Source organism: Cibotium barometz, chromosome 25 (assembly GCF_041138505.1).
Source record: "Cibotium barometz isolate CiBa-2024 chromosome 25, ASM4113850v1, whole genome shotgun sequence".
Taxonomy (NCBI): Eukaryota; Viridiplantae; Streptophyta; class Polypodiopsida; order Cyatheales; family Cibotiaceae; genus Cibotium; species Cibotium barometz.
This window is the reverse complement of record NC_141070.1, coordinates 50,358,494-50,373,763: the sequence shown is the minus strand read 5'-3', so window position 1 is coordinate 50,373,763 and position 15,270 is coordinate 50,358,494.

The following is a 15,270-nucleotide window of genomic DNA, read 5'->3' as shown; positions in this document are numbered from 1 at the left end:
CTAGAAGTTAGGGATGGTTGTTCATCCTCAAAGGAACGGACGTTCGTCTGTGTGAGTACAGGCGTGGCTTAACTGGAGCAATGACCATTCGGCTTCATAAACTAGAATCCATAATGGACGTTCTCTTGTGGAGGAACATGCATTCGTAATTCTAGGTACGGTCGTAGGCATGCTAGAGAACAGACGTTCTCTTGTGGAGGAACAAACATTCATTAGTCAAGAAGGGTGCAGTTTGCAGAGATAGTTGAGGAATGGGCATTTGATTTGGAAAGAGTGCAACCGTGGGTGGTGTTGATAAAAGGACATTTGCTGGTGTGGGAATGGCGTGGGCTTGTCTCAGGTATGACCCTTCACTCATCACAGGTCAAGGAGAAACAGACATTCACCTGTGAAAGTATGGATGTTCACTCACAAACTAGCATACATGTGTCTTAATTGTGCCAAAATGGCATGTCTGACAAGGCCTCCTCTAAATATTCTCCCGAAAAAGTCAATTGCACAACATTTATGCTCTTTTAATGCCCATTTTTCTCTTTGGTTATGCCCTGATTTTTTTCCCCTTAATAAATGATTTTCTGAGGTTTTCTTTGTATGCATAGCTAAGGCTAGTCCTAAGCTACCTAATGATGTAAGGAATGCCTAGTTTATCCTAATATCCTACGATTAATGTTGTAATTAAATATAGTTTTTTGGTCTACTTAAAGAAAAAACCAAAAATCAATGGAATCAATGGCAAAATTAGGGCACTTACGTGTAGCTTCTGCCTTTGATGTAGCCTTTGAAGCTCCTATTGGTCCCAACACTCCATTGTAACTCCATTTCTTAGAGCAACTCCATTTCTTAGAGCAACTCCATTTCTTGAAGTAGCTCCAAAAAAAACACAAATCAAACAAGCAACTCATACCAAACTCCTAGAGCTGGTGGATTTGCATTCCATCTGGGCAAGATAAGTCTTTAGCTTTTGAAGAGGTTGTGAAGGACCCTAAGCTAAGTGCTATCCCTAGCAGGAAGCCAGCAGCGCCAAAGATGTTCACCTAAATGAACATTCTCTTTACATGAGAGAGGAAGGGGAGAAGAGAAGAGAGAAGATGCAAGGGTTGGTTTGGGAACATGTACTTAGCCAACCCTAAGAGGGTTAACTCCTCGATGTGAAGCTACTAGGGGCTCACTCCACCACCACACGTGTGTCACCTAAGTGGAGATTTCCACGAGCTAGGTAGAGAGAAATGAGAGGAGCTATGGAAAGATCAACTCCTATCTCAATGCCTTCATGTGTGCAAGAAGAGAGGGAGAGAGAGTAAAAAAGAAGAAGAAGATGGAGAAAAGATAGGGAGCATCACCTATAAGCACACACTCACAATCAAGCAAGCAAGCATGCATCAACACACAAGCCTACCGTACCATAGCCACAAGAAAGTAAGAGGGAAGAGGAAGAAGACTCAATTGTGATAATGGTATTTTATCCTTTTCATAATTCATTAAGTCACTTATATACATGAGATCCTTTTTTACAATGCCAGCCGCCCATTAACAATTGGGGGCCTTGGGGGCCCAAAAATAGTTATCTAGCTCTATGTACACCTAGGCTTTGTAGCTCATGGCCAGCATTACACATGTCATAAGCTCGGTCATCCCATATCTTTTTACATGAAGCACTTAGTGCAGTGTAGTTTTACATAAGAATAAATTACATGAAGTGTAACCACACTTTGATCAAAAATAGTAGGACTAATGTTAACCATTGTATCCTTAAAGGTAGCCCCTTTCTTGATATCTTCCTCTTGTTTCTTTTGACTTTGATTACTTATCTCATCACATTACAATTGACTATCTTGTCTTAAAACTATAGCCCCTTTCTTGGTGTCTTCCTCTTGTTTCTTTTGACATTGATATGTTATCATCACATTGCAATTGATTACCTTGTCTTAAAACTATAGCCCAGTTTGCTTCTTTTGCACTTATGGTTATTTCACTCATGAGGTTGATTGGCTTATTGTTCCAAGAAAGTAAATTGAGTGTGATTTTGCACCTTGCCTTGAGCCAGCTACCTTTTTTTCATCATATCCAAAGACCTTCATTACCTTTTTTGCATAAATTAAGCAGATACATAAACAAGTTAGGAATTAAGACCATATTAGGGAGTTTGAAAAAAATCCCATACTTTGGGGAAAAAATTTATATATTTTTTTAGGCTAATTATTGTTGTCTATTCATGCTACATTCTTTATTCTAAAATGCAAAGATTGGAGATGGTATTGGATTCCTTAGTTGTTCACTTTAATTAATAAGGAACCTGCAACCGGACCTTTAATTTTCTTGAAGAGAATAATCAAAAGACTCATAAAAATTATATCAAATATCAAAACAACTATTTAAACTAAATTAAAAATTAAGCATATAACAAAACATAAGACAAGAGAAAGAAAACATCACCATCAACACCATGCTGGGTGCAATCTTCCCCCCCCCAACGTGAGTGGCTTCTTCTCGCGTGGGTATTTTTATATATTCCAAAAAGCAGGCTTTAAGCCAAAAATAAAGTATAATCCATATTTGGACTTTGCCATTTAATTAGCCTTTGTCCTCAATTAACCTTTGTCCTCAAACCTTCTAAGGTTTGCACTATTTTTCTAATACAATAATCTAACTTGTGCACATATGCACATTACAAAATAAATCAACTAATGCTCGTACGCACAATGTACAATAAATTGATGCGTGCACACACACACATCACACTGATGTCAAAATAATATCAATCGCCATAATACAACCACAAAATATTGTGAGATCGGTCCACACGCCATGACTCAATCCACCATCCATGCGACACCTAAATCGGTACCCTCGCACTGTGCAACACCTAAATCGATACCCTTGCACACCTCATCACCTAAACTCATAAACATAAACCACGTCAGTAGTAACAATCAATTGACATCACATCAATCAATCCTAACGTGTTCATGATGAGAAATAGGCATCATAAAAAATATATAAATTTAAATGACCATGATTATTATTCAAATAACATGGGTCATAACAGTCCTCCCTGTTGGGAATCAACTGTCCTCAGTTACGTAATCAATGAGTGGATGGCTTCATGGCACAAGTGGCAGACAAGATCATCACATCAAACAATTTCTATTAAAAAAAATAAAACCAAACAAATGAACGCATGTAAAAGGGATCTAAGTGTCCCATACCACATAGGTACCTTCCACATACAAACACTCGCTGGTAAAAGATAGAAGACATAGATACGTCTGGGGTAGGTATGTAAAACCAATCTAATGTCCCATACCATAGATTAATTCCACACGACACTACCTTAAGAATAGAAGTTTGAGACCGAGTAGCTAATTCTCTCTGAAACTTTTATTCCAACATAACTTTTCTCTATCCTTAAAATTAGTCTACAATTCTTATTCCAAAAATAAATTAGGTCGAAATGGAAATTCTTATCAACTTAAGATTGAAAAATAATCATTTACATTACTGTCAATAACTTGATGAATTCTGGGGATTTGTTCTTGATCTTAATCTTAATGAATTCTCGAGATTTATTTTTGATCTTAATCTTAATCTTGTAATTGTCTCACTAAATTCTTGGGATTTGTTTTTGATCTTAATCTTGATAAATTCTTGAGATTTGTCTTTGATCTTAATCTTGTACTTGTCTAACTAAATTTCAAAAATTATAATCTTTGAATAGGTTTATAATTCTTGAATTTGTGAATGTTACTTGTAAACAATGAAATCTTAAGGGGATCTTGATCTTAAGCTTAATCTTGAATTTGTGAATCTTACTTGTAAGCAATGAAACCTAAAGGGGATCTTGATCTTAAGCTTAATCTTAAACTTGAAATCAGAACTTGAATAAAGATAGACATCTTCCACCCTAGTTGATAGTAAGAACTTGATATACTAGTAATGAATCTTGGCTTAGATTAAAAATACTTGAATGGACGAAAATTGAGAGATCATAATTGCAATTCTTGAATAAATCTTGTTCTTAAGCTGTTTAAATCTTGTGGTTGAATATATCTTTGACTTAGAGCAATTCTTGGTCTAGAAAGAATCTTGTACTTGGATAGATCTTAAGCTAGAACACTAGAGAGAATCTTGTACTTGGATAGATCTTAAACTAGAACACTTGAAAATTTAGACAAAACTTTACTTGAATCGGTATAAACTTCGTAATTGTGATTGGTATATAACTTAAGCTTGGTTTCTAATCACTTGAGAGCTATTTCTTTACTTTTCTCATCATCACTAAATTCGATGGTTAAGCAATTGATAACTTGAATCAAAGACTTGGAGAAACTTGCTTGGATCTTGAATCTTCAAATTGGTCTTAATCTTCTATGAAATATCTAGCAATCATTTTTACTTGAATTGGGACAACTAGATCTTGAAGATAACTTTTGCTAATCTTGTCTTGATCTTTCTAGTTAGGTCACGGTATCTAAAATTCTTTTCAGGAGCTAAAGTTTTCTAACTAGGTCTAGAAGAAAAGAATATTCAGAAGACAAATACAAAAGCAAACAAGAAATTGTATAAATAATTTTTAACACATACCTTCACCTTTGGTTAGTGTGTCGAGTGCGTTAACCTCTTCGGTGTCAAGCTGTTCCTGGATAGTACGATGGTGCAGATATTCACCCATTTCTTGACAATTAAAAGAATAAGAAAAATTTAAAACAAGAGAAAAGATAGGGTTTCTTATCTCATATGGAATGTCGAACTAGATGAGAATCCTGCCAAGTTAGCTCAATATACAATATGCATAATTTTTCAAGAAATAATCCATGTATAATTTAAAATAAGCTTGAATAATTAAAGCTTCAATCACTTGTGCAAAATTAAAGTAACTTTACTAAATCATCATTGTTAGTTCATCCTCATGGTCGACTCGTGAAAAAGCTTACATAAAGATCATATTACACAAAGCTTATTTTTTTAAAAAAACTTAACAAAGCTTTATAATAAAAGGTTTTTTTTTTCAAGCATTTTTCAGTCTGAAACTATCAACTCAACTAACCTAAATTTAGAGAAGAGGTCATATATTTATAGATATGGTCTCCTTTAAAAAAAAATCAAAACTTTATACTAAGCTTTATCTCAAAAAAAAATCAAAACTTTATACTAAGCTTTATCTCGTAAAGCTTTTAATATTAAACTTATTTAGCTTATTAAAAAGATTATGAAAGCTTTATTAATTAAAGCTCAAAGAGTTTCTTAATTAAGCTTAATAATAAAAGCTTTGCTTAACATAATTTTCTACTAATTTAAATCCAACACACAGTTAAACCCAAGCTTAATAAAAGCTTAAACGAAATGATTAGGTGAATTCAATCATCTTGGAATTCATGAAGTTCAGGGCAGATTTGATAAAGAAAAACTTTGGAAGAAAATATAATTAGTGCCTCCAACCGCTCCTCGATTTAGCCCAACCGGCCAAGATTTGAGGGAGAAGCAAAAGCTCACAAAGCTTTTGCTTCATTAAGCCCAAATCTGAAATAACTGCAAATCTGAAAATTTCTCTCTCAGCTAATAAGTCTTTAATTAAGCTTATTAAAGCTTTTATAAAATTTATGTTTTCAACCTCTCCCACAAGGCCAGCACCTAGCGCGCAGGATTTTTTTTTTAAAGAACTAATAATAATAATCCTGAATTTCGCAGCCGTGTTGGGCGCCACCGGCCGAATGGAGAAAGAAAAAGAAAAATCAGCGCCTCCCTGAATTTCCCAGCGCTGGCCGCTGCCGCTACCGCTGCCGGATACGCAGGAGGGAGAGAGAGAGAGATAGGGAATTTTATATATATATATATATATATATATATATATATCTCTCTCTCTCTCTAAGCTTACGCCCAGCGCAGCACAGAGGAGGAGGATACCACTGCAACCGGGTCTAAAAAAAATATCTCCCCCCCCTGAATTCGCAGAGCTGGCCGCCGGGGTAAGAAGGAGGGAAAGAGAGAGAGAGAGAGAGAGAGAAAAATCAATTTCATAAATTTTCTTTCACAGAGCTTATTTCTCTATAAATTAGCTCTTGGTGAATTATACACCATCCATTATAGATTGCTTCCTCCCTCAATGGTTTAGCAATTGGAAAGCTAAGCTGGATTGACTATCAATTTTGAAACCCATCCATACAGACAGATCACAAAGAGGTCAAGAATTTAGCAAAACCGCTTTTCAATTTTGAGAGAGGTTTCATGGTTTCTGAGAATGTTTACCACCTTTATTTTATCCTTTGGGCAATAGCTTGATGGAGATTTATTAGCCAATGGTTAAAAACAACCTCTGTTTTTGTCCATAAAGAAAAATCCCTAAACGTATTCTTCTTCAATTAAAATTCAAGAAAATTTACCAAAATCTACCAAAATTCACCTCTGTTTTTGTCTCTTCTTCAAGAAAATTAAATTTCATCAAAGCTCTGATACCACTGCAACCAGACCTTTAATTTTCTTCAAGAGAATAATCAAAAGACTCATAAAAATTATATCAAATATCAAAACAACTATTTAAACTAAATTAAAAATTAAGCATATAACAAAACATAAGACAAGAGAAAGAAAACATCACCATCAACACCATGCTGGGGGAAAAGGAAGATTTCCCCCAGCATGGTGTTGATGGTGATGTTTTCTTTCTCTTGTCTTATGTTTTGTTATATGCTTAATTTTTAATTTAGTTTAAATAGTTGTTTTGATATTTGATATAATTTTTATGAGTCTTTTGATCATTCTCTTCAAGAAAATTAAAGGTCCGGTTGTAGAACCTAATTCTTATTATGCTATTGATAGTTGTGTTCTTGATTGTAGTCACGTGTTGCATGTTTTGCATAAGTAGGGTAGAGCACTAGTTGTTGTGCTACCATGATTCCATGTATGCACTTGCTCGTGTCAATACTAATTGGTATGTGCACCATGTTGGCTATTCATACTAATTGGTCTATGCACCAAGTTGGATATTCATACTACATTCTTTGTTCTAGAATGGAGATAGTATTGGGATCCTTAGTTGATGACTTTAATTAATAGGGAACCTAATTGTTATTATGCTATTGATAGTTGTGTTCTTGATTGTAGTCATGTATTGCATGTTTTGCCTAAGTAAGGTAGAGCACTAGTTGTTGTGTTGCCACGATTCCATGCGCATGCACTTGTTCATGTCATGATTGCTAAAATGGTTGCAAATTTGACATCAAAACATCCTTTGATGGTACCTTGGTCACTTATTAGCAATGTGGTTTACTTAGTAGATAGAACTTTACCACATAATCAAGATGGGGTTGAAGCCTTGGTCACTTATCGTTGTGATAGTCAATTAATTAATTTTGTGATGGTCTCCTATTCACTCTTACTGTAAGGTTCTAGTTAAAATCTAAGGTTTTATTGGTAAGGTCTATGTAATTAATTAAAAAATCTCATATATGTGATTAATTAAAAAAGTCTCATGTTTAGAATTACTTAAATTATAACTTCTTCTTTTTTTATTTAACTTCCATTGAATATTCCTGAAATTAAAGTTTATAACATTAGTTTTAGCAAAGATTTTTAAAAAAATTCAAAAAAGATTATAATAAATAATTTTTGGAGATCAACATGGGAAACCTTATATATTATGTGCAAGCGTTCTTACACCAAAGCCCAAAAAGTGCGATACGATGACAAATTAGAACTCATTACACAAAAACCACCTCCTTGCCTTTTGGGCTAGCCAAAAAAGGTACAGAATCATGAGACTTGACAATAGGCTTTGCTAGGTGGATTTTCTTCCACATGAAAGAAAATTTGTCGGTGTAGTCAAGACAAGAAGCTTCTTTATCATCACTATCCAAGGATATTAGGTTGCCTTTGCTACTGAGCATATTGTTTTCGTTGTCCTATCTTTCTTCTCAAGACCATCACCATAGCATTCTAGTTCTCCTATTCTAATACCATGAGCATCCTTTTGAAGTACCTAAAAAGAACATTTTTGGAAAAGAAAATTTCATCAACTTCTATGCATTGAGTAACATGCGGCATTTTCATGACTTTCCACACATTACTGGAGCTCGTCTCTTATCCATGTCATTGCCTATCTTCGGGATAATCCAATTTGCAATAGGGTAGTACGTCCCAATACAAAGCATGTGTAAAACAAGGCCAACTCAAGGGTCACACCAAGCCTATTTGGTATGTAATTGTCCATGTACACACATGCCCAATCAAACATGTTGGCAGGTGACAAAGAAACTTTGTTTTTTTTTAATCACCTTGCCCATAAAGTGCATATTGCTCATGTCCCCCTTATGATTTCTTCAAGAATGACATTGTGGAAAGAAGAATCTAAAGTGTGGTTTATGAAAAATCTTTCATACAATAGCCTAGCATGCCTTCATAATTGTGCAAACAACCGTGCCTAAGACCCTTACACATGATAATCCCACGAGGTGGTTTGGACACATCCCAACCCATGTACTTCTTGATGACCTTACCAACACTTAGCAACAAGGAGGAGGCCATGACCTGAATAACCATGCACGACTCAATGTACCACCCTTTTCGAATGCAACAGCCACTAATGCACTTGACACGGATGAATTACACCAATGGTTCCTAATAAACAAGATCTATGTCACCATTGTGCACATCAATACATCAAGGATTTTTATCTTCGGAGTGTTCTTAACACTTGGGGGGTGGATGGTGATGACCTAGCCTTGTTCTTCATAGAATGAAGATTACCAAGCTGCTCTCCATTAGGTCAAGTAATAATATGTGAAAGAGCATGCAGCACAACAATTGGATCTGTAGAAGTTCTAGAGTCCTCACGGGATCTGCAGCATTACTAATACTAGCTATAGCATGCTTAGGAGAAAATATACTAACTCACAGAAATAGACACACATAGACACAAAGCAACACACATAGAAACATGGCACCCTACCAACATATAGAAAGCAAGACGATACCTTAACAACAAGAGAAAGCAACACACATACCCTAGAAAGCAACATGGCAAAATCGGCACACCCAACGATAGAAAGGACACCCCAGCAATAGAAAGAAAGCAAGACGATAGCAAGTACGATGACCGACACATAACTGCACAAAGATGAAGCACACACCTTGAAAAAACAAAGCCACACCCACAGAGATAAACCCATCACTCTCCTCATAACTAGAACATAGAGATGAAGCACAAACATACAACATCACATTTTACCTTCATGCAACCCAACCAAACCATGTAGAGGCCCAGCGACACGAGCATGATATAGGTCAAGCAAACTATAGATGCCCACATGTAGGGCGGTGCCTCAAAAAGAGGAGCCCACTCCCTCTAATTTATAGCCCGCTTTCCCCTCCATCACCAACATGCAATCAGCTACAACAACTTGTGGAAATAGGCATTAGGAGAAATATGGACTCAATTTTGGGCCCTGTAAGAAGTGCCAACTCAGCTTAGAGAGAGAAAATAAAAAAGGTTTAAAACGTATCCAAATTTGCAATTTGGCTCATTTTTTAATATTATAATAGTAGGTTTAAATATATTAAAATATACATATTCTTTCAATGAGGTTTCATCAAATGAGGCGGCATTCTTTATTGGTTGCACGTAAAACTTGTCAAAACCAAGATTTCACACATTTGAGGTAGTTATGCATTTAATAGATTTGAGAAAAGCTTTAATAATCATCTCGACCGTGGGGGCTTTCCTACTGAAACTTTAAAAAAAACATCCTTACTAATCGAGTTAGTTCTTGTTTCAATTCTTTAATATGTTTTATGATGATGACACAAAATACTAGCTTTGCAAATGAGAACATTAATCCGAATTTGGGGATTCCAATTAATCCACCTTCAACAACACATGGAGACACTCAAATTCTCAGTAACAATATTAGAAATAGTGCATGTAAAAGAACATATGATACTTACCATCTTCATGTGGACATACAATCTGAGTACCAACCTTTGAAGAAATGAAATAAGAGTTTTTTTTAATGTTATGAGCAAAAAGAGCAAAGGAGGAATAATGGAGAGCATCATTTGGACTTGTGGACCGATGGGTCAATGTATCCCAAGGATCCATTTACAAATGCACCACCTCCATTTTACAACTTTACAAACCTACTACATTTCACAACAAGGTTTGCTGGGTTATGCCCAACACTTGGAAACAAAAGCGATGGTTGCAGAACAGCAGAGGAATTTTCTGCAGATAGAGAACACTGAAATAAAAAAACTAAATGGGTTGTATGCAGAGAAGCTTATGGCACACAAAGAAATAATTCAAGACTTGGAGAAAAATATTGATGCTTTAAGGAGAAAGGACACAGCACTAGGGCCACGTAAAAGAAGAAGGCAACTTTGCAACACAGAGAAAATGAAAGTTGGAAGTGGAGGGATGAAGAAGTGAGTACAGTTGTAAGGTAATGTTAACTCTTGTTTCATATATATTTCTCTTTTTAGATTAGGTTCTTTTTTTGAAACTAGACATAAGTAATCAGATTTGATGTTATTATATTTTTAGATCTTTACTTCATCCAGAATCCAAGGTACATTCTAAAGCTGGAGTGCATTAAAGTCATTTGGTATCAAAAGGAATAGTGGAAGAGATGCTGTATCAAAAGAAGTTTCAAAAAATCAATGAGAATCATGTGTCTTATTTTATGATCAAGAACCAGCTCGATGCAACTCAAGTGCAAGCAATGCTGGATGAGACTAGCATCTCTCAAAAAGCATATAGTATATTGTTTAAGGCACTAGCACAGAAATGTCAAAGTGAGAAGCATAAAGGTTTGTTACTTCCAAAACAAATGCAAATAAAGTCTGCACGCCAACATGTGAACTCAGAGGTGTTTGAGAATCTTGGTTCACCACCAGTACATATTGAAGCAACATTCGTTGCTAAAGACATAGAGGTACTCTTTAACCAGCACAATTATATTTTCTTTGATCTTGAAGCTTTGCTTAGGTACGGAGTTCAGTTCTTTGAGATTAGTCAAGAAGAATGTGAAGGAGTTCTAAAATTTATTTTGAAACTGGATGAGTGTGAGATTTTAAAGAATAGAAAAATGGAGAGGATTACTATCACTCTAATGAACAGGGCCTTAGACACATCTATTACAAAAGATGATGCAAGATATTTCAGTGTTCAATCGGAGAATAACATATTGCCGCTTGGATCTTTTGAGGTATTTTCTTTATCATTGAATATGACTATGTGTATTACGTTGAAATAATTTAAACATGAAACTTGTATTAAACATGAGCTTCTTCCTAATGACAGAGGTGGATAAAGAAGACTTTGAAATTTTACATTGGGTGTTTCATCAAACTATAATTCCATCACTGATTAGTGAGCAAAGAAATGGAAGGGCCCTTCATGTGCCTGGGTTGTTCGGTGATTATAAAGTGGAATGACACATGGCAAGTGATTTGAAGACTCTAAAATGCATGTATAACATAAGCAAAGGTACAAATGCAAAGAGTCCATGTCTATATTGCATGTCAAGTGCCAAGACTTTAGATCGTGTACTATAGAACAAAGCACCTGTTAAAAGATAAAGATTTCAAAGCAATCCTTGATATTCCTCTATCCAAAGTGCACATATGCACATTGCATGCACTATGTAGAATTGTAGAGAAGCTGGTGTATTTGTACATATGCTTTGTATGGATGTTAAAGCCTAAAAAAGAACCTCTAAAAGCAATCAAAGCAATAGAAAAAGTGCTATCAGACATTGGCTTGCATGGGGGGGGGCATGTTAAAATTGAGGAGGACGACAAGCGGTCTCATAAGGAGGCAGCAAAGTATCAAGAAAACCATCAATAGGTGGTGTGAAAGCTGAAAGATTTTTGTCATAGTGCCTCAAAGACTGTTGAGATAAAAACAAGCAAAAGATGTTTAATCGATGGAAAGATCTACATAATGCAGTCAAGGACATTGGAAATGAAGGTTCAATCCAAAATCGGAATGCAGATGTGTGGATTTCACTTGACAAGATCTTTGCATTCATGGAGAAAAAGAGCTAAAGAGCAATAGTGAGATAAAATTATTTGAAAACATATTAGATACTTGGAGACTGGCATTCATTGCAGGATGGAGTGATCAACATGTAACTCATTACATGGTAAGAACTTTAAAAACTGCTGCAATCTCAATACTATGAGACCAACTAATACATACATCTGATTTTTTTCTATTGTCATTGATTGCAGCATATACTATATAATCATACAGCATATTTCGCAAAGACATATGGTTCATTGTCAATATGGCCAACTCAAGGCATAGAGAAGTCACATTACATGGCAAGAATAGGTTACTTTAAGCACACTATACATGGTGGAGGCAAGAAATGAGCTAATAGTCTTTTAGAGTTACATCAATGGACTTACAGGAAATTGATTCACAAAGCAAAACAAAAAGACACATTCAAGTCCTCATCATTGACACGTGCAATACAATTGATTAATAAAGAAAAGCGACAATGTGCTTGGAATCAGTCAATTGAGAGAGAGCGCCATCAGTTGTGGCATCGCTCAAGAGTCAGGGTTGGGAGAAGGTGGTCTTGATGAGGTGGGCTTGATCTTCTTCAGTGGTCTTCCTTCTTCATCTTCCTTTTCCTCTTCTTCCTCTTCATCTGCCAGGAGATCTATTTTTGGCATCTACACCGTTGGAGGCAACAGTTTCGACCGGCTTTTTCTTGTCCTTATTAGATATCTTTTTCCATATGGATGCAATGTGTTTGGGTCTATAATTCCCGCTACAATAGCATGCATTCATTGTATATGATAGGTAGTAGGGGCATCTTAGTGCTTGTGGCAACCATACCCTTGACCAAACACCCGCTCTTTCTCGACAAGCACCACCTTCTCAGCATTTAAAGGCACTTTGTGTCCACCACAAAACCTGGTAGTTTATTACCTTTGATTTCATCTTGCAATTTTTTTTAATACTTTTTGTTTATGTGCTTTGGCTCTTACTTTTGATTATTCTACTTTTTCTAATAATTTTCTTTATGTTGTATAAAAGAGTCCCCAAAAAATTATGATGCCAAAAAGATCGCTTCTTTTTCTAGGGTTTGACCTTATCAGCTCCGCATGCATTTTTTATTTGTATTGATGGTGTTTCTTACTATTTTATTTTTGTAGTTTATTGTTTTTTTGTCACCAATAGCAAACTCAACACTATGTAAGTGGGTAGGCCCGGTGAACCTTGGAGGTTGAACATCGGCATCAAATATTGGAGTGTGGGAGCCCCTACAGCTCTAGTTAATAGTCAAAGTTGGGACTCGACTGCATGAACCCACGAACATTTTGTTTTTATGTTTATTATTATTGCTTCTTTTGCTAGGTATCATTGATGTCAATCTGGTACACCCTAAACTCCACCCCAAGTTTGTCAGATTTTGGGGTGTGTGCATAAATGGTGTGCTTTAGGCTACTCATGTTTCTTCTTAGATTGCTAAAGAGAATTGAACAAAGCAAATGATCGAAGGTAAGCTAGGGATTGTTGGCATGCTAAGAATTTTTTTTGTGTGTGTGTGTGGAGAATGGTGGGTAGATGGATAGAGAGAGAGATAAAGCAGCACCACCATCACTAAGCATTATGTGGTTTTGCAGTTTAGCAAATGGCCATATGTTATACTAAAGATGAAACAAGCTTCATGAGAAAACAGCATGCACGGTCATGGATTCTTTAATTAGGTAGACTCCCCTCCTGGTTGTGCTTTATCTAGGACCCTAATAAAATTCTTTCCAAGCTATTGATGTAGGGCTTTGCTTTGGTCGTAATGTAGAAATCGGGATTGAGATTTGCCTTGTAAAAACCGTTTAATATTATTGAGGGTCTTGAGCTTTTTGAAATCTTGATCGAAATTTTAGATAGACTAGTTTTTCATCACTGGATCAATAAAAAATGTTTTTTCCTGATGCTGATTGTTGCAGGCACGGTTGAGAGATGGCCGTGTGAGTGCTGTGGAAACGATAGCACTGCGACTCGAAACATACCGCTCTAAAATCTTAGCGATTAGGGTTTCCCCCACGTTAGGGTTCGTCCAGCTGATCTGGTTTCCTCGCCCTCCTCACTCCGTCCCATTTGTCTTTCAAAGAACTAATCGTGGGGGAGGCCGCTAGGCGCTCCCCCATCTTCAATGCCTCAAAATAGGCGTCCTTGTGTAGGAGCTACAGAATTGCCTTTGCCATACTTTGTCATCGCTCGCTCTCCATCAATGCCACCTCTCCCAAGTGCAACGGACAAGACAACTGGCATGCAAGGATAGGTGTGGCACGTGGCGGAGGAGCCCCCTTTTCTCACCATGCAATAGAACCCGATATATCAAACGACAGCATTTCTAGAGGAATCCCATCTGAATCTTCAGTCTTCTCCGGCTTTGATACAACCCCGCCTCGACATCATTCATGCAAGGAGCCAAGCAGACTAGGGCAATGGAAGCCTCCTATCCCAAGAGTCCCTACAACGCGCGCCATCCACATCCCAGGATCATTCGCATCCTCCCCATCAGAGATGTGACCAAGTGGAACCTTCATCTCCCCCCAACAAGAAGTCCATGCAATTTATGGAAAACAGTTTTCTGGACGAGAAGGAGGTCAGGCGGCTGCTAACGCTGCTCCACAAAGATCCAGTCCCCACGAAGGACTGCAAACTGGGCTTGCAAATCAAGAAGGAAATTGCGATCCAAGTGCTGAGCAAGAAGGCCATCGCGATTTACAAGTAAACCATCCGTCTTTTTGCCCATTAATTTGGTGCATGACTAGCTTATGGTCTACCAGTCCTGTGCCCTACTTGCGGATGTCCTCAGAGGCTGGGCTAGGGAAAATTGGGTTCCTAGGGGTGTAGAAATTGAACAGATCCAGTTCTTGCCAAATAACTATTATTGCTTTCTGTTCAAAGATGCAGAGATGACTCTTAACATCTTAGGGGAAGGACAATGGATGATTAGGAAACCCCTTAAGTGGGCTTCTTGCCACTCATCTCTCAAGTTTTCAAGCTCTCAAGTTCTCTCGCACTTTTCTTGTGTAAGATCGAATTTTCTCTCCACTTGCCCTCTTCAAGATGTCGACCCAAGAATCCGAGTTGGAGCCCCTTGTCGAACGCGAAGGCTTGCCCCGGCTACAAAAGATACCGATGCCGATCTTTTTGGACGATTATGTGTCAAAATCAGATTTCCAAGAGTTCAAAGTAGCTCTCGAAGCTTCTTCTATACGGAACGTCAGGCACAAATCGCCACCCAGATGCAAGCT